This window comes from Agelaius phoeniceus, chromosome 3 (assembly GCF_051311805.1).
Source record: "Agelaius phoeniceus isolate bAgePho1 chromosome 3, bAgePho1.hap1, whole genome shotgun sequence".
In the NCBI taxonomy this organism is placed as follows: domain Eukaryota; kingdom Metazoa; phylum Chordata; class Aves; order Passeriformes; family Icteridae; genus Agelaius; species Agelaius phoeniceus.
In genome coordinates this window covers 73,024,379-73,044,618 of record NC_135267.1, presented here as the reverse complement: position 1 = coordinate 73,044,618, position 20,240 = coordinate 73,024,379, and the positions used below count along the sequence as shown (strand labels likewise).

The 20,240-nt window shown below is 43.2% G+C and overlaps 1 protein-coding gene across 1 annotated transcript in view; it reads left to right on the top strand.

Moving 5' to 3' along the window:
- Positions 1 to 273: 273 nt before the first annotated feature.
- The window catches only part of TSNAX (translin associated factor X), a 47,738-nt gene continuing 27,771 nt past the window's right edge, over positions 274 to 20,240 (top strand). Inside the window, exon 1 of the mRNA XM_077175603.1 lies at positions 274 to 399. The gene's annotated coding sequence lies outside the window, so the exon portion shown is untranslated. The remainder of the gene's footprint in view (positions 400 to 20,240) is intronic.

The window sequence follows — 20,240 nt, the reverse complement described above, 5'->3', positions numbered from 1 at the left end:
AAAAGCAGTGTGAGGCTGAGCCCCAAAGAGCCACTGCAATCCAGGTGGCTCAGTACTGTGTTTTCTGTCACTAGCCATTCTTCCTTCTGCCAGGACAGCGCCTGTGTTCCCACACCCCCCTCTGATGCATAACTCGATCCAGTGTCCTGTTGGTCTTCTGCCATTGCACCCTTCAGTGTCTATCCCATCCCAAGGGCTTTGTGATGTCTGTTTTTGCAAAGACACAGTGCCCTTACTCTATGCCTCTGTTTGCTTTCAGTGCTCCTCTCGTGCCCTTCTTCAAGGCTTTCTTCACTTGTGGTTTGCTTAAGACACAGTGTTGAGTTGCTGCCACCAGAAGGGGTGGTTCTGCTCCCTCCAGAGCCTTTCTCCTTGGCATCGCTCTTGTCAAGCCCTTTGGTGAGTCAGTTCAAGAGAGTAGTTTTCTTTTGGATTAACAAGTTGGATCAGCTTACCAAAAGGTTTGATGTGGTGTAAGAGAGGGTGTGGACCAGCAGGGCCAGGAGTTTGGGAGGGAAAAGCAGGACCACCCAAGTCAGAATAGTAAGCTGACTTGGTCATGTCATGTAACTTCACTCTTATTTACTTCACATTATGTAACTTGACCCATTTCTACTTTCTCTTTTCTCTGATTGAAGAGAAGCTTTTAATTTTGAAACTGTATTGAGGCAATCAGCAGATGCAAAGGGCAGGGTATTTTGTACCAAGACAGGATAATGGCTAGTGTCACCTGATACTGCTATCTAAGGATGCAAGGAGAGGTGTTTCAGGCTATTGATGGTGCAAACAGCATGCCAGGGACTCCAATTTTGTAAGTTTTTGTTTCTTTGTTTTTCTTTTCAGGTTTTAGTAGTTGAAAGGTTCTGGCTGTTGATGATAATAGTTATTGATATTTTAGAACTGAACTCATATGGTATTAAAACTTGTGATATTGATGCACACTCATTATGATGGTGTTCTCTGTCTTATTCTTCCTATCCTCTGTGCAAATACTCTTTGACTAATACCAGAGTAAGGTATTTCATCATGTTTTAAAGTACATCCCAAGCAACTTATACCAAGGACAGATACTTACAAACCAGGAATGCTAGTAGTGGATATACAATAATTTAAATTCCCATATTACGAAAATTGTTGTCTCCTCCCTGCATGATCTAAACTGACACTACTCATTTTATCTCTTTCAGTGGGCATTCAGATGGCACAATGCTGTTCATGAATCCACTGAAACCTAATGTTGGAATTGTACATTGGAGAGCTTTTACAAAGCAGTAGTGAAATATTAAGTACTGAAAAATTAAGCTTACAAGGATTTTGTGCAAGTGCGCAGCTAAATTTGTATTATTAACATCCTTGTTTTGTGTTCACAGTGATAAGTATGTACTACAGAGCTGTAATTAATGCTGGGTTGTGATTGAGTCTTGCTGTCATTCTGCATCAGCTTGTCACTGTTTGAGTCACCTGAACCTGTTCCTTGCTCCTCCAGTCAGCTAATTAGCAACTTAGAGAAAAGGTGGCATTTTATTGGTACTAGAAGAAATGGCCTTTCTTTTTTATGCAGAAGCAAAAAAACAGGTCAAGAAGCAACTCGCTCCTTCTTCATCCACTTAGAGTACAAGGGAAGATGATAATGTTTATCTTGTCAGGAGGTGGATTTCACTTTTTTTCCATTTCTGTTGCATTAGGTTATATTTTCTCCCTGGAGTTATTCTCTTTTTTGTTGTTGTTTTGGGTGTATATTGTTGTTTGTTCATTTGTTTGTATCAGGGTATATGTGTTTACCCTCAGACTGTTGGTAATGCCAGGACCATGTTCAGGGGTTTTCATTAAAAAGCAGATTCCTAAAAAGTATTTCTCCTTTAGTTTAGAGATTCCTCACTGTGTGATTGACTTCTGACTAGAGGGGACAGGCAGACAAGAGATGAAGACTCTGTACTCATCTATTTACCAAATTGTTCCAATGGTTGTTGAAATTTGTGTAGGAGGCAACACTCCTCCCTGTGCAAACACATCCTCCAATAAAAGCCATGTGTTGTGGGCAGAAGTAGTCAAAGACTTGCTGCCTTTTTCTTTTTTTTAATAAACAGCAACTTATCAGTTTCAGAGGTTGAACATGGCTTGCTCATATATGTGCAGACTGTGTTTGTGGATTTGCCCCCCTGTGAACCCAGCCTGACTTCTACCTTATTTTAGCTACAGCTACAGCCATTTATCCACTATTTTAAAGCATATTCTGTATTTAAATAGTGACATGAGTAAAAAAATGCTGAATCACATCTTTGTGGAGCAACATGCAGCAGTGCATTTGTTAATGGAACCTTATTTTTGATTTTAAAATATCAGCCTCAATCTTTTAAGGAAAAACCGCAGCACAAAGCTAAAAACAGTTTTTCTTCTCTGTTATCTTAAGACAGCTCTGAATCACAGCCCTAGGACAAAAATCAATTGAGAATATGGGTTCCTGGTAGAGAATCTGCCCCAAGCATGTCAGGAAGAAAAGTTTTCAGAGGTTCATAAATGCCAATGTATAACATCAAACACATGCCTGGTGTACTACATACTGTACTGCAAAGGTTCAGTGATTGTTAGAGCTGGGCAAAGCTCTAAAGCAAGGTGGAAGCTTGTTTCCCTTTGTAAGCCTTCAGAGCAGCTAGATGTGAGCTCTTCCAGAAAACTCCCTGGAAAGTTTAATCTAGCCTCAGTGCTCTATAAATAGAGGAGGTCTTCATCCCTGAGGAGGTTTTGCAATGTTGTGTGGGGGAGTGCTGAGCTCCAATGGAGGCACAGGGAGCAGAGTTGTGGAGCAGTGTGGTGGAACCAGGAAGGGGAACAGGATCTGCTTCATTGTGAGATGAGATGTGAGGACAGGTTGAGAGGAGAATAATTAAGATATAAGGCTCTTCTGAAAAATGTGTTTGGAGGGAGAAATTCCCTTAGATGCTATACAGAAAGTACTGCCAGCAGTGTGGAAAATGAAGCCACAGTGACCGTCAGCTGGAAATGACAAAAAAAGATACCTGCCTCAATCAGTCAAGAAACACTCCTGAAGAGGGGGTCTTTCCCTCCCCACCACAAATGGAGAAATGGTTTCACTGGGACCAGTGAATACAGCAATACATGCTGTAAGAAATGCTGTAGTTCACCATGTAGAAATTATTCAATTTTTCTGATGGACTGTCAGGAGTGTGGTAATATATGAGAGAGTAATCACAAACATAACTCCGGACTAAGCCCCAAGGACAAAACACTTGGAATTTTGTTTCTGAAAAATATGTAAATATAGAAGGAAACCAGGTGACTGTTACAGAAACCAGAAGAGTCTGACCTAACACTCTCCCTTTTCATTAATATAGGTTCCTTGATTGTGATGGCAGATTAAAAAGCATGTCTGCCAAAATTTAGCTACACTGTATTTTCCAAGATTTAGCTACAGTTTAAATATGGGGGAGAAGTTGTGTTTGGGTAAAGTTTCATGTATTATTTTCTAAAGAAATAACTTTAAAAAATTGTATTGAAAAACGAAAATTTTGCTCTGACTTCTGATAGCTCAGCCTCATGGCAATATCAAAGTCTTGTATATTATACATTTGAAAGAGGCATACTCCATTACTTGTTTGGTTACTTTTGGGGGGAAAAAATCTGAAAATATAAAAAAGAGGCTTAATTTTGGCTAAGCTCACTAATTTGGAGTGAACAAGGCTAATTTTGGAGGCAATATTCTGTCTACAGAAGAATGAAAAAATGAAAGCAAACTATTTCCTGCTTACAGACTGCATATTGAACGGTGGTCTATAGATAAGTTATTGTTTGATCTCGAAGACTTTTGTATGCAATCTTTAAATGTTTTTCTTCCTGCCAGCAGAGTTTCAGAGTTAAGAGAAACCTTAATTTTGTTAATGTAAAAACAATATGGAAATAATAATAATATAGCAAAACTGAGCCACTGCCCTACAAGGCTATCATTCCTCTGCCTTCCTGAAAGTATCATCCAGCTACAATTTCTTTAAAAAAGCTTACAATTTCTTAATCTCTTTAAAGGTGAGGGAGATGTGTTTTCTGTACCAGAACAGTGTTTACTTCTATCAGTGTGCTGAGGTTTTATGGTGGAATTTTAAGACCAGCCCTTTAAATGGGCTAGAATGTATGATACAAAGTGCTAATTGTAAGGTAAATTACAAGGAGAAAAACCTCACAAAACCAAAACTGATGACAAATCACTTGGTCATGCTTGTCTTCTAAGTAATCGGGACAAAATGTACAAATGGGAGGGGATTTCTAACTGTGTCATGCATTAACTCCCAAAAACTTCCCTTTGCTTTTTTATTCCAGTGAGCATGATCATTCTCACATATCCCAGGCTGCTGCAACTGAATCGTCTACTGCAATCTCAGAGGCCCCAATAGAAAGAGTTTCTTCATGTAAACACGCCTGTTCACACACACACAAGAGAGAAGTAGTCACTCCAGTGTTGGTGTAATCTCTCTGAGCAGCTTCTCAGACACCCTAAGGCTGTGCTCTTGAAGTTGTGCACCCATAGCTGACATGTGTGCAGTGGTTTTAAGAATATTTTGTTAACATTTTGCTAACTACTGAAATACATTGTTCATAAATTAGTCTGGCTGCATGCTGTGTTGCTGTGAGAGTGTCTGAGAAAGAAGGGAGAGGCTAGAAGTTGTTTTCAAGTGGTTTATTGACTATGAAACTCATAGCTAGAGTAAATGCAGCAGCAAATAACCTGATCTTTGTGTTACAACAGTGCACAGTCTCACCTTCTCCCTTCTTGCATCGTATTTCCTATCTAGGTCACTGTGCAGTGCAAGGCTGTTGATTTACCAGATAATGTTTCCACACATTGCCCTAGACATGGTGATGACAGGCAGGTTTTCAGACTGTTTATGCAAATCTCTAGTGTCTTGAGCCTACTCCGGGCACAAATTTTACCTTCCTCCTTGCTGGTTTGGTGCCTGGTATGGCTTGCCCAGCTTTATGGATGGCACTGGCTATACTGACATCTAAGCAGTTTTGTAGATAAAGCCATCTTGCTGTCAGCCTGTTAAACATAGATTCTGTCACTACCCTGCAACTGCTGTGTAATTAAATGTTCTGCTAGGCATACTCTGGCTTAATGAGTTTTATGAGTCATAGTGCCAAAGAGAAAGGAGAGTCCCCGAAAACAAGAATGGGCACAAACACCCTCTTGATAATTATCTTATTTAGAGAGTAAGGTTCTTGTTTGTACAGAGAAGTCAACACCAGGTCTCCTTGGATCCCTTGTCAGAGAATCTCACACTGATGCCTGCTAAGGTACCAGAGAAAGTGATTTTGCAGTTCTGAATTACATAAAACAGTAGTACAGGCACTTGCAAGAAAGTGGTTTGTTTGTGGCATCTTGATTTGAGAGGCTTGAGAAGGAAGGAAGGAAGAGGTGAGAACTTGCAAATTCTGTGCTCTCATAAGCTCAACCCCAAACCCATCCACACCACAGGACATGTATTACACCTAGGAGGAGAGCATTGCTAGGCCCCAGTAGTCAAGATCTGAGCATTTAAAGCATCACCAAAACCATGTCTCACTATCTGCAAGCAACTAGGGGCATGAAAACTGCTGGGGTGAGAAGGCATCTCAGCAGCATCATGCTCTTGTGTGCTGAGGCAGAGGGACTGCACCCTGCATGGCCAGGACCATCCACACCCTCTGCTTTCACAACCTGTTGTTCCAGGAGGGAGGGACTGTGCCCCTGGCAGTGTGTGCAGCGTGGTGTGACTCTGCTCGACCCCAGCTGGACTTCAATGGAACCTTCTCCTTGACTGCCAGTGGGGGGAAGAGGCAGTCAAGGAGAATGTAGGGATGAAAAAGTGTTGGGCACATCTGGAGTTCCTCTGACCAGATTCACCCTCTTGGTGTAGCTTGCACTGAACACAAGCCAAAGCCAGCTCCTGGGTGCATGGGGCAGAGCAGCACGGGGGTGCCTGTCACTGTGTAAACTCCAGGTCTGCAGGCTGAGGAGATTACTGCTCACCCAGCTCTCACACACACACACACACACACCCTGCCAGCTTTCCTTGACCTATTTACTAGCATTGAACTAGATATAGGCAGACCTTTTGTTTCAGCTGCCTGAGCTAGCACGGCTCACTTTGATACCAGAGGAGCAGGGGAAGCATACAAACAGTTTTGCTGACAAATCTGGGAGGGTAGTGATGGTTAGGAGGAGAATTGTAACAGCCAGGGTGGGATTGGATGGAGGTACTGACACTTCAACCACAGCTGGAAGCTTGAGTCTCCAGCCTGGCTGGAGGTTCCATATGGCTGTGGTTGCAGACAGGCTATGACTGCACAAGCAGGGCTTTGAGTAGAGCTGTTCCCTCTCTTCCTTTCCCCATGCTGCCCCAGCAGCCTGCCTGCCTCTCCCGTGGCTCTCCTGTCTCTCCTTGTCTCACCTAAGCCTGGTGTGCTCATGTAGAGACTGCTCATGCTGAGCCAGCTCGTGTCCAGTGCTTGCAGCAGCACACAGCACAAATGACAGGGCTCTGTGTATTCCCCAGATGGGACAAGAATCAGCCTCTGCTGCAGCCCCTCTGCTTAGCTTGTATTTTCACCTTAAGCTGTTCATCTATCTGGGTCCTGTCGCAAGTGCTGAACTAAACCCTTAATACCCCTGAGCAGGGATGGAGGGTTAAATCAGATGAAAGATTAGAGTATCTTAGCAGGATATATGCTTAACCAAGGGTCCTGAGTCTGTAACTAAAGTTTAAAATGCCCCTGGGCAGCTGGCTACACCCCTGGTGGTGCCAAGACTTTCTAAGGAGCAGCCTGTGTGAGCTGCTGCTCCCTATTCAGTCAGATCTGCTGCTGTCTCTTCAAGACCAGGACACCAACTTTGTTTGGTGGGCATCCTAACCCATGGGCAAGAGAAGGTGGCATGTGAAATACTTTGCAAAACCCTGCAAACTTGAGACAGATGTCTAACCTGCAGAGTGGGATTCACACAGCCTGTTCCTCCAGACACAGACAGTTTCTTTCTTCTCACCTTTTCAGTCCTCCAGGCACTTTTTGAGGTAGTCACCAAAGCACATGCTTGAGGTGGTGGCAGAAGAGAAAGGCCTGTGCAAGCAGGAAACATGGTCTGTATATGAGAAACACGGGAGGTCTGGCATACAGCACCTTCAGTTTGTACATCCCAGAAAAAATGAAAGAACAGTAAATAAAGCTGTCTGCTTGTTTTGGCTCTGGTGATTGAAACTAGGTAGTGTGAATTAGTATAATTTAATTTTCATCACTCTCTTTTATAAGCTCTAAAGTTCTGCATCTCATATGACTTACAATCTTTATGGGCTTCATTTTTGATCTCTTTTTAGATGTTGATATATCCATGCTATTTTTAGTCTTGCAGTCTATTTTTGAGTAATAGCTACAAGATACAGTATTTTTTTTTAGCCAGCCTGGTGGCCCAAACTGTGCCAGACTCTCCTTCTTTTATACGGATTGCTGCAACATCCTTTCTCTAGTTGTGAGACACACACTCATTGACCCTGCAGCTGCATACACATTCACAGGGCTGCTACAAAATTTGTTTTCTTTGCTTGCTGTTTTGTCACTCCTTTCCACTGATCTCCTTACCTCAGTAAGAGAAAAATTCAACCCAACTTATACAAGTCCATTTATATTGTGGCTGATGGTATTTTTCTGTACGTGCAGATGGGCTTTGCTGTGCACAATGGGTGGAGCAACTTTGCTCCATGTACCATACATGGGGAAATACTGTAAAGCTGCTCTCTACAAGCACAGATTGAGTTTCACTGATTTTAAACCATCAAACACACCTGCTTATCTTTGCTTTAATAACCTTCCAAGCCTATCTCCATTCTTTCCAGGACAAAATACAAGCTGAAATCCCTCCTTCAAGGTGATGCTGTATTTCCCCGTGCTTAGATTTTTACCCCTGCAACTTTGTTCTCTTTATCATGCTCCCTTTCGCTTCCAGGAGATGCACCAGGGAACATCTGCTTCCCAGAAGTTCCTTAGATCATCTGCAGTCAAACTGGCAATGGCAAATCTGTGGGTGTCCCACTACCCCTTGGGCTGGCCAGGCAGTGATACTGCAGGGCTACTGCATTTCTAAGTGGGGATGACATAAAGTGGTATCACATCCTGCTCAAGTTCTTTGCATGCTGCAAACAAGATTGACTTGGATCTTAGAAATGAAAATAGACATATACAGGCTATAAGTTCATGCAGATGTTTATAGAGATTGCTTAGGAAATAAAGATCCTAATCATGATAAAAATAATGAAAGAAAATAATCTAGATTATTTTGGTAAATTCTGTTCTCTTACTGTCACACAGAATTTATCTTGCAGGCTATTGTAGGTCATCAATCTATTATTTTGTTTTAAGATAGTAGTTTCTTTCTTCCCCAACCATATCCTAATATTTGCATTATAAAAAATAAAATAGTTTAGACATTTTAGTTTGTCTATGCTAGAAAAGGGTACTGTTACAACAATGCAGAAGTAATCATTCATACCTATTGTGCAGACAGCATAAAAACAGAACAGAACAGCAACTCCAAAGTAAAAACTGGAAGAAATTAAGTGATGTAAGTCACCTCTCTATCATCCAAAGAAGGGATTTTGCCAGCATAAACGAGTTTGATTACAAAACCTCACAGTTCTTACTGCAATTATTGTACTAGGAAAACTTGTAGATCCAGACTGCTTACAAAAACATGACTGCAGCAGCCACCAATATCCCAAGGACTTGTTACACTGAAGTCAGTCCAGTTACAACTCTTGATTTCACTGAAAGTTATTCCAGGAATGATTTTCTCCCACTGGACTGGATTCCCTTTCATAACAGGAGTATAAAATGCTCTTCTAGTACAATCACATATTCCAGGAAATATGTAAAAGGAATTTTTTTTTTAATGTGGGGGAGGGACCGTGCTGTGAAGATGAATCATTTCTGTATTGGAATTCTTCCACTCCAGTAAATATCCAACCTCCCACCAGCATGCTTGCCCTCCTTATTTTGCTGGCTTGTGAGATTTTTACAGCTCCAGGTGGCCTCTTTTTCCCTCCTAGATAGCGCAACTCAGCCTCACAGCCAACACAACAGCTAACCAGAACTTTTTTTAGCTTGATAAATATATCTGTGTGAAGGCATTGTGTGGTGTGTGTGAATCCAAGTGGGGCCAAGGTGCGAGCTGGGCAGCACGCAGCCCAGGGCTGAGGCAGCTCTGCGCCAGGCAGGAGGAATTCTGTCCCTCCCAGCACATAAGCAGGGGGAGCTTTCAGCACATAGGGCACGGCCATGTAAATCCCTCTCAGCTACACGACTTCCCAGCCCCACATTTTAGTTTCCACCCAGTGCTCAGGTGCCTTGTGCTGGGCATGCTGGGTTTCCTGCAAATGGATGGCTCGGGTGCCTGGCCCCATACTCAGCCTGTGCTCTTCTCCTTTATCTGGGCTCTCCTATCTAAGCCTGACAGAGAAATAAAAGCACCATCTTACCTCCACCAGGAGAAATGAAGTTTCTGGGCTTTGAGGCAGGAAGACATGAGGAACAATCACTTAAGTTGGCTGTCACTGGTGGCAAAGTAAGCAGCTGAAATGGTGGTGGCTTTCCTAGGTATTTTAGAGCAGAGCTTGGGAAGCTGGAATGGGAGGATACAAAGTACTGCCCTGCTCCCACCTCTGCTATTTCTGCCTCCTGTGATGGTGTTATAGCATATCCAGCTCTCCAAGATCTTCTGGCAGCTCCCTGTAACAGCTTGACCATTTCTATGTTCTCTTGAGTGGTAAGAGCCAGTCCCAGTCCTGGTCTTTTATCCTTGGAGTGGCAAAAGTCAACTTTGCCAGTTCAGCTGGGGAGCCAAGAGAAACAGCTTTGGCCAGTCAGATGCAACCAGGGGCCCTGAAGTGCAACATTCCCTGGGTCTGCTCTACCAAGCACCGCACAAGGGGTTGACATGTTTTGGTACCTTCACTTATGATCAACACAGACCTGTTTCATTTTATGTTGCAGCAGTCTAGGAAAGTGCAGATAGTCAGTGACTGGACCTCATCTTAGAACTCATTTAATTCAGGCCTTTGCACTGGCCAGTCAGCAGTTTTGCATGGAGCCAAGTGATGCTCAGACATCATAAGTGATATGGCCTGCCTATGTAGTTTCATTGGTTCTAGCATTTGACTGTTGTTTTTCATTGTTGTTTTTGCTTATGTTTGGGATGCTTTCCAGAGATGGTGCTTCATTGCCAGCATGTGTGTAGCTCCATAAGATGAGTGGTGAGGAAAGCCTGTTTTACAGGCTGCCTTCTAGCAGGCGTTCACATGCGGTCGGCTCAGACCTGACTTTGCACTGAATGTGACTCAGAGTGTGTCCCTCACTGCATGGGGCAGGGTGGAGGCATGTGCATGTGGGCAAAGCAGGTGCAAACCACTGTGTCTTGGGGTTTCCTGACCATTCATATATGCAAATGGCCCTCCTCAGACACCAGGGGATGTGGTGTCACTCAAGGTGTTTTACCTCCCTGAAGAATCATGCCTTGGGCTTCCTTTCACTCCCCTGCTTGGGTAAGGGGAGTTTGCTTTAACATGTCAGGTTGAAAACTTCAAGTGGTTTAAGAGTTGCTTCACATGCGGCTCAGCTGTCACAGCTCAGCAGTAGCTGCCTCCAGGGGAAGGAGAGAGTGGGAAGTGAAGCACAGACACCCTGCAGCTGGAGGACTCTACCTGTGCGGCTCTGCCTTTGGCTGTTTTTGTAAAACAGTGCAAAGTTTGTGCATTTCAGTATCTGCCCTGTGCACATATTCCTGATTTGTTAAAAGCCTGCCAGTTATTCTCCTTCATCTATTGCATGCCACTGCAGTTTATCCTAATTTGGTGTTTGGAAAAATCTTGTCACTCAAATTACACTAGCAGAAGGTGAAAGTAAGCAAGGAGGAAACAAGGACAACTGCATATATTCCATGTGGGTAGATTACTTGTTCTTTTCCTGTGGAACAACTGTGGATGTTTTTCTTACTTAAAAAAAACCAAAAAACGAAAATAAGGCAAAAAACCCCAACCACCAACCAAGCCCCGACCTCTGGCTCATTACCAGCTTCAGCTACACCAGACATACCCAGCTATATGCACGTAGCTGAGTGATGCCCTCCCAGAGCAGGGCACATTCCAGGAACTTGGCTCTTTGGGATTAACTGTCTCTTTCATCAGCTTGGCTTGGACTACTGTTGCTGTTAATTCTGCAATGCAAATCTTCCTGAGAAAGACTCTCACGCTATTGATTACAAAACACTGCCATTTTGACAACCACCACAGAGGATCCAGCCCTCGGTGTTTTGGGCTGTTGTTACCAGAGATAGGAGCTGTGTTACTGATCACAGCCAAAAATGAAAATATGCATGCTTTGCACTACACAATGTTGAATATCTAGTGAAGCAAGATGAAAGTTATCATTTATGTCACTTGGGGGAAAGGGCTCTGCCAGAACGTGGGTGGATGTATTTTATCTAACATCCTATCCAACATTAGTGGCTGAGAGCAGCAAGCAGGAGAATTACAACACTTCTGCTTGTGAAACATCATGCGAGAAGCAGAAGGGTGTGGATTTGTCCACACCTCATTTTAGGTGTCTAAATGAAGCACCAATGTCAGGAGCAAAGTTGTCCTGGGTACTTCCTCAGAGAGAGACATGGTTAAGATTTTAGGAGGGATAAATTGCTTTCTGCAGGCACCTCCCTCTCTCTTGACCACCGAAGACCACAGAGAACTGCACTGCTCACCTCCTCACTGGCTGCAGCGAGGTAGCAGGGTGGCAGAAGTACTGCCTGAAGGGGACATACTGGTACTTGTTTGGGGCCTCTCTTAAGGAAGGGAAGAGGGAAATGCTAAATGATTGGCTCAGAATTCCTCTGGTGGGGGGACAGCCACAGCCAGCAGTAGTTAGCATGTACAGCAAATCCTGTTATCTCCTGCCCAGAGGTGTGCTCCAGAGGAAGGTTGTGCTGGAACAGTCCCCATGAGGTCAGAACCTACTGTAATGCCAACCCTGAAGCTCTGCTGATTTACAGTAGGATGAAAATAGCCCTCAGAGGTTTCACACCCTGCAGGTACCCATTACTTCATCTGGCTGCAGAAAGCCCCTGCCAGCAAGGAGAGGGAGCAGAGGTGGGGTGGCTTCAAGCAGTATTTGGAAAAGTTCCAGGTCTTACAAGGCCAGTAAAATGCTGAATAAAAAAGGTGGGTGGTTTAGTAAACCTGGCATGGCTAGCAATGACAAAGTGACAAAGGGCATTTTCCTCGTGGTCAGCCTCAAGGTTGGGAAGGAGGGGCAGGTGCAGCTGCATGTCAGAGCAGGTGGTGAAAGTGTGCATCGCTATGATCACACAGAACAGCAGTCCCCAGGGGATAATGGCTTTGGGGGATCTAAGGTGCTCCAGATGAGTTGGTACAATTGACAGAGCTTACAGTCCTATTGCCTGACCCTCACTCTCCTCTGCCCTTTCTTCCATGAAGGAGGTTTTGAAGTCCAAAAATATGAAAGAGCACTTCTGTGTTGTTCTTTAGCACCTGACTGTCTGCCATAGTTAACATGCTGTTTTTAAAGTAGTTGGGTCCAGAAAAAACCTTTCAAAATACACATTTCTTTTCCTTTATGGGGAAAGGCCCTATGGATCTGTAGCCATAACATGGATGATCAATAACAGTTGTGTGCCTCCCCTTCCTTCTCCTCTCCCCAGGAGCCTGTGTGCCCCTCTCTTTCAAGTGCAGTAGTGCATGTGTTTTGGACAGAGCAGGTGCTGGCTCAGGCAGGTCCCCACAGACACTTGTGAGGGGCAGGGCACAGAGCAGGGCACACTGCAGTGCTGGAACAGGGGCAGAAACACCACACAGGGGCTCAGCAACCTGCCTGCCTCAGAGCCTGCTCGCTTCCTGTCCCGTGTTGGAGGAAGCACCTGGGCTGGAGAAATGAGCTGTTCAACTGCTGCCAAAGATAAAAATGAAGAACGCCTCTGGGAAACTGGCAGCTGGAGAAATAGAAGAGGATTTTGTATTTTGAACACCTCTGTGAGAAAAGGGAGTGACCTTCCCTGAGGGCTGGGAGACAGAGGTTCAAAGATTTGCCTCTCAAATCTGTGCAACCAGTGAAACTCCTGCTTGTGTAAGACCAGAGTTGAGGAACACCTTCCTGGGACACCACCAGCAACTGCTGTGAGGACAGGGGCAGGAACAGGGATTGATTTCTTGGAGCACTTGCCTGAGTCACTGCAGGCAGCCACGTAGCAGAGGTTCTTTGGAAACTAGAGATCTCATATCGAAAAGCAGCAATGTTTGCTGCTGCCTTCCTCTGTGAGTAGTCTTTTTGGTCATGCCTCTGGTAACTAGGAACTTTGCTCTCATTTCAAGACTTTGTCTGCTGATGACCAGCTTGCAATCAAGTATTTTTTGAGTCAGATTGTGCTTCAAGTTGAACAGTTTTACTTTTTCCCTCCTGTCCCCCCACACTGTTTATGGTGAGAAATCATAAGATCTCTCATCCTTTGCTTTTCTGAAGTTCTTCCAGTGTCTTATAGAACGGGCTGTTTATTCCCAGTAATGTTCCTGGATATCCTGGATATATCTTCACAGCACCTGTTCCAGTTTGAGAGCTTTCTGAAAATAGATCTAACTGGAATAGTATACAATATTCCAGATGAAGTTTCTCTAGTGTCTTTTCAACAATGTTATTAGAAAAATTTCTACTGCTTTTCTGTCTGATTTTTACTACACCATTTGACTGTATTTGTATAATTTCATCTCTGAGAGATTTCTGCCTGTGATATCCATGACTTTTTGAGTACCAGCAACACCCTCCAGCTGTCTACTGTTGACAGATTTCATCACAGATCAGTCATGTTTCACAACACCCCTGGTTTTTTGGTGTTGTGGTTTGTTTTTTTTTTTAAATATCTGAACTGTCAGTAAAAACATTGAAAGTCCTAAGACTGGTACTTGTGGAACCCCCTCATGCCAGCACAGCACCTGTCCAAGGCAACTTGTATTCTTCCCTTAAGGCAGTTCCTCACTGCTTTACAGTTTGCTGACTAATCTTCATCTTCTCCAGTTTGCCTTTTAATCACCAAAGTTGTGGCACTGAATCGAATGCTTTGTTGAAGTCCAATAGCTGAGACAGACTATGTTACCTCTGCCTAAAGAAGGACTGAGTTAATCACATCTAAGAAAGGTAATTGCTTAGTTTGGCATGATGTAGTTTTAAAAGACTCATCTTGCATCTTATCCTGTTTCCCAGCTACTCATTACATACAATTTGTAGTTATTCATTCTCTAAATTTGTTCTAAAGCTCTTGATATGCAGCTGGTGGATAATCTGGTGAGGACATGCTTTATACACTTGCTTGTAAATCAGATGCAGGATTACTGTGTGGCAGATTAATATGCTGTATCCTCTTGTGCTTTCATCAACTTTTAACGTGGTCTGGTTTTAACTCTTATTAGTCAGGTGAGCGCTTGCTCATGAAGGTGTAGGCAGATTCCCTGACCTTATTCAGGACTGTCCATACGGGCTTTATGTGTTTTCATGCATTTTATGCTTTAGTTCTCAGGTTGTGCCCTGTGTGAATGCTTTGTGCCTTCGGGCTCTTGGGAGAATGGGTTGTAAAATTTGTAAAGAGTTGCTTGGCTGACTGTAGAATATAAAATTAGTGTTTGAAAAGGGAGAGCAAAACAGCCAGGGTAAATGCAGTTTCTCCTTGGAGTCACTCAAGTTTTTTGACAGCTGCAGTGTTGCAGGAGAAACTCAATGTCATGGGAACAAGGGAATTTGTTTTCATCAGAGAGTTGCTTTCCCTGCCAAGCTGGCAGCAGCTATAGATGAAGCCTTAACAGGGAAACACTTTCATACTGCCTGTGCTAGGAGGGGAGTTCTCCAGAAATGACTAAGTGACAGGATAGTGACCTTCACCTTCTGATCTTCTTCCATCTTCTCACTGCCCTTGTTCTGTTTTTAGGTTTGTTTTTTGTTTTTTGTTTTTTGTTTTTTTATTTTCTTCTTAACAAGGTACTGGATGGCAGTGAACACAGGGATGCCTACAGATTTGCACATTGCAAGGGCAGAATTCAAAAGGTGAGAAAAACAAGTATTGTGTAATGCTCAGTCCTCCAGCTCAAACAAAGCTAAAGTTTCATTCAAACCTCAAGCTGTTTCTTACAACCATTCTGAGGATCATCCCCACAGCCTGCTCCCAGGTGTGGGATATTCTGGAAGAAGTTAGTTTTTAGCTTTGATCCTGAATCAAGCCTCTGTCATTTATGGGCCAAACATCTCTATGAGTTAGGTGATCCACTGTGTTTTGTCCACCACAGGGAGGGGAGAGAGATTCCTTGAGGTTAAGCGTGTAACTTAACAACCCTAGAGAGACACAGCCCAAGATAAGAGTTAGAGGGGACCCTGATGGCCAGCCCAGTGATAGTGTTTGTTTTTGCAAGTGTTGGAGGGTGTGTTCCCCAGACATGTGAAGAAACAGCAAGGAAAATACCTGTTTGCAAGGGTGAAAGGGAGGTCAGTGAGATGAGCATTACAATTATTTGCTAGTATGGGCCTCCTCAATGTTCTCTCTATACAGTAGGATATAGGCACTAATAAGTTGGAAAAAGATAGCCACAACTCTGTGGATTTAGAAATACACTGAAGCACTCTCTGCTTTTTAAATTCTATTTCAAAATTCTTGCAAACAGACTAAAATTTCTCTGCCATGGATATTTCTGGGATGATCAAAGCACAGTAATTAATGTTTTGAAGTGTGCTGTCTGCTGTACTTGAGATGCTGCTGTCATATATCTAGTTTAATCCACTTCTGATGCTGCCAGCTACCTAAGGCAGATCTCTGTCATCACTGACCAGTTTTGTCCCAGACCAGTCCCTGGAAGATGTTCAAGCTGCTGACTTGCCATGTTGCTGCTTTAGTCATTATTGGGTTTCCTCCTCTTCCTCAGGGTCACCGTCTCTTCTTTCCTCTTCATGTTGAAACAGGGCTTGTTGAAGGACCTGGTTATCAGGCACTCTCAAAACATGGCCAAGGTCAGTCTGTTTTCTCCACTGTACTGTTTGTACAGCTGTGGGTAATCACACAGGCTCTGAAATCTCAGCATTCCTTTGGCTCTCTGGCTGCTTTATGATCACTGTCCCCCTGCAGGCATCTGCGTTGAAGCACTTTGATTTCTGGGGAATAGACATGTCCTTCCAAGACTTCAGCTTGTACAGGTGTATGTGTAATGTGTATTTAATAAGAGTGGCTCAAAAGGGCTTACAGGGAAGCTTAGCATTGATACTGATGACTTCCATATGGGATGTATTCTTGTCATGGGAACAAAAGAAGTATTTCACCCATTTTGAGATCATATTCTTGGACCAGTGAGTGGGGATATGCATGTCATCTATAGGTATCCTCATAAGACCTGTGCTCCAAGCTTACCCTAATTTGTTCGTTACCCTTACATAGCCTGTGAAACCACTAATAGAGGCATTTAAAATTAGGATTAATGTTTCAGTTATTACAGTTTCTAAACAAGTATTGATTCTCTGGGATTTGTTGGAATAGGTGGATTTTCCTGGAGGACAGGAAATAAAAATTTCATGATGACTTTTTAAAGGTGATTTTTAAAATATAAATGCTTATAAAACCTTCATTGATTTGCACTCTGGGGCCTTCACACTGTGACAGAACTATAAAATGTTCAGTGTGTAATGAGCACAGTTTTAACACGATTGCAGTTTTCCAGGTCAGAGCTGATCATACAGCACAGCACTCAGGAATAGGTGGGCCTGAGTTTTGGAGACACCTTCAGAAGTAACAGCCTGTGACCAAGTCACAGCTTTGGCATACATATGAAAGTTTCTGTGAGGAGGTTTACAGCTCTCAGTGTCCTCAAGGTCATCACCCATGCCACAAAATGACATTGTTAGACTACTACCTCTTCTCCAGCTCATTTTGAATGGACAAAGATCTGTAACACAAGAATACTTCCTCTAGTCATCTTGAATTCTTTGTTTTGATGTAGCTGTGTCAAAACCCTCCCCTGAGACCAAGCATAAAAATTCTGGCTTCTGTGCCTGGACCAACACAGATTTACCTTTCTGCAGAGTATGAGAAGACTCACAAGCCCCCTGTGGCACAGGGACAACAGACAAAGCCTATTGGTATGATGCCAAAACATTATTCCAGAGTACCAGGGCATAAAAAGGCAGAATTAACTCTGTGTTAGCATTTAAACAACCAGGTGAAACCTGTCAGTACTGGTCACTGTGACCCACTTGAGCAGAAGAAACTTGGATGAAAGCAGCCACTAGGTGTGGGAAGGTAAAAAGCTATGTAGGGAACTAGATGGAAAAGCACCACCCTGAAGCAAAGGCTTCTTCAATACAAATCTGTAAGTGGCACCCCCTGCTCTTGACCCCTCATAATATGGCTAGCTTAAGCAATGCCAGTTCAAAAGGCAAAAGGCCATTCTCTGTGACCAAACTGGTCATGGATCAGTCTCCTTCCCCTTCCTCATCAGGTCTGGAAGGTCCCATGCTCCAGACAGAATTCTTCTCCCTGTTCCCTATCAGCCTCAAGGTTCCTGGGCCCTGGGCTCCCTTCCTTACCAGCCTTGAAGGTCCCAGGCACCCAGGCTGTGATGATACCATCACAAAACAGGGAGGTGTGGCAGAACACAGAGCACTGTCTATAAAATCAAGCACTTATGAGACCACAGGGGGACTTGGACCACAGTTGCCACTGGACAGCAGAACCCATGATCTCCCAGTGGTAGGAATACTTTCACCATCATCTGCTTCCCCAGAGTTCTGAGTGATTCATATCTTTCCACGTTTTTATTCTATATTATGATTATTATATTGATACTGCAAGCCAAGTTTAAGATTTGACCCATTCTGCAGAGCATCCAGGTCATTAGGAACTGTAAGCCAACCTGTGATACAAATTTTGAGCTAGGCTACTTAGAAACTTATGATATGCTGATTCTAATGAGAAAAATCGTGTTTGATTCTGGTCACAGAATTGTATGCTATGCCAATCATAAAATTCTGTTTAAAAAAATAAAGCTTTAATTATAATTACAACTTCATGTAATCATCCTTCCACCCCATAGTGTTGGGTGACAAAACAGCTTTCATGTAAAATGTTTTCTGGCCCAACGGGGAATAAAGCACTTAGAAGAAGCTGCATACAAATACCTGGTGCAGATGTAGCTATTTTTTTCAGCAAGAGAATATATTTATTCTGGTGTAAGTATATCAAATAGCTCATTCTCCAGTGTAATAAAAAGCAACAGATGGCTCTTCAGCTCTGCATTATGGAAGGAGTCTACTAAGTGGAGTGGCCAACCACAGAAAAAACAGTCTGATGAAGTCATAGAGACCAGCAGTACCAACAGAGCCTATGCTCAGGGGGCACTTAATCTCCATTTCCCCCTATAATCACCATAGACTCTCCACATGCACCAGCTGCTAATGTTAGTGCTCCAAAAGCCAGAGGGTTTTGCACTGGAGCATGTAGGAGGTGTTTGGTTTGTTTCTTTATCCTGCAGAGCAAGGGGAGCTTCTTGTTGGGGTTTGGAGTCTGTCGCTGGGAGTGGTTAATGTGAGGTGTGCAGGATAGCTTATGCAGGGAAGGTTCCCCTAACCTGTCATTTCTTGTGTGGGTGTGTTTTGCCCTGGAGCAACTTTAACTGCTTTTTTAACAGAACTTTTTGGTGGGAATTCTTAGGAAAGCATTTCTCTAACTACCTAAGCCTTGCTGTGTTTTTTTGGCCCTACCTAAACCGCAGCATAAAATATTCTGTACATTGGGAATTCTCAAGAATTGATAGTCATCTCAATGGCACCCAATAATTATTCCTGATTTACATAGGCGTGAATAAGGGCTTTCCATATATAATATAATATATTGCCTCTCTCAGATGTAGACACAAAGGCAATTCTCAGATTCCTTCTTATAGAGAGTTAAGTGCAGATGAATCAGATTAACTCCTTTGCCAAAAGCCATTACTTCCAAGCTGCAGCATTGGAGAGGACCAAGAGGGTGAAGGAGAATATGTATTTGGCACTGCAGTGCAGGGGCAGCAGGGGGTCCTGAGGGCTGTAGGAACTGAAAAGCATCTGAGATTCTTTAAGGTTCATATGGTTCAGATATGAGAGACCTAGACATGCATACCAAAAATAAACAAACAAAAAAACCCCAAGCAAATTCTGCTGTTATGTAATTGGATTTACCTTTTCTGACGAGAGCCATACCCTCAGGTTCCCTCACTTTCCTGACTCCCAAAGCTGAAGGAAACATTTTAGGTTTTCTTCGTTTGCAGCTCTTACTCCACCAACATCTTTTCCAAAACTACAACACATTATAACTTTAGCTCTTACATTTTCTGTGTCCTGCCTCCATGCTGTGGCAGAAAAGCCCAGCATTTAGCAATCAAGCCAATCTGGAGCATTTCTACATTTTCCTTGTAGAAATACAAAGGATCATATCATTTCAGTTAGACTTTGCAAGGGGCTCAGACACAGAGCAGGGCATGGGAGAGATGAAGGAGAAAGGTTAATTTCTGCATTTCACTTCTACTGCATTAAGGGTGTTGGTGTTGATGCAAAATAAAGATATTCTCACCTTGAATTCCTCCAAAGCAATTCTTTTATGTGGTTGCCTCAGTAGAATGAAATCTTTATGAAATAGCCAGCACACCCACCCAGACATAAGCCAGGCACTAACTGTTCATGTTTAGAAACAAACTTTCCCCATGGGTACATTATTCACAGCCGGTCACTTGCCAGTTTTCCCTTGGAAGATATAAACTAAACATTAGGAGTAAAGACGATGCATAGTTTGGGCTCTCTTTTTTTTTTTTTTTTTTTTTTCAGATGGATGTTACAGCAAATCTGTGGGTTTTCTCTGTCCTTTTTTCCACTCACTCGTTTACAAGTCAGCTAAATTGATGGTGCATTCCTAAAGTCTTCCTGCTGATCCACTCAAAGGCTGCACCATGGTGTATTAACACTTGTATCCTGAATCTCAAATTCTACCAGCAGTAAAATATTCACAGCTTTCAAACCTTATTCCAGGAAATGAGGAAATCATCCTCCTGATCCATCCTGCCACTGCTGTGGGCATCTCTGTTGCCTGAGAAACATAACAGGTTGTTGTTATAACAGCTAGAGACCAGCTGACCTCCCCCTTCCTTTCA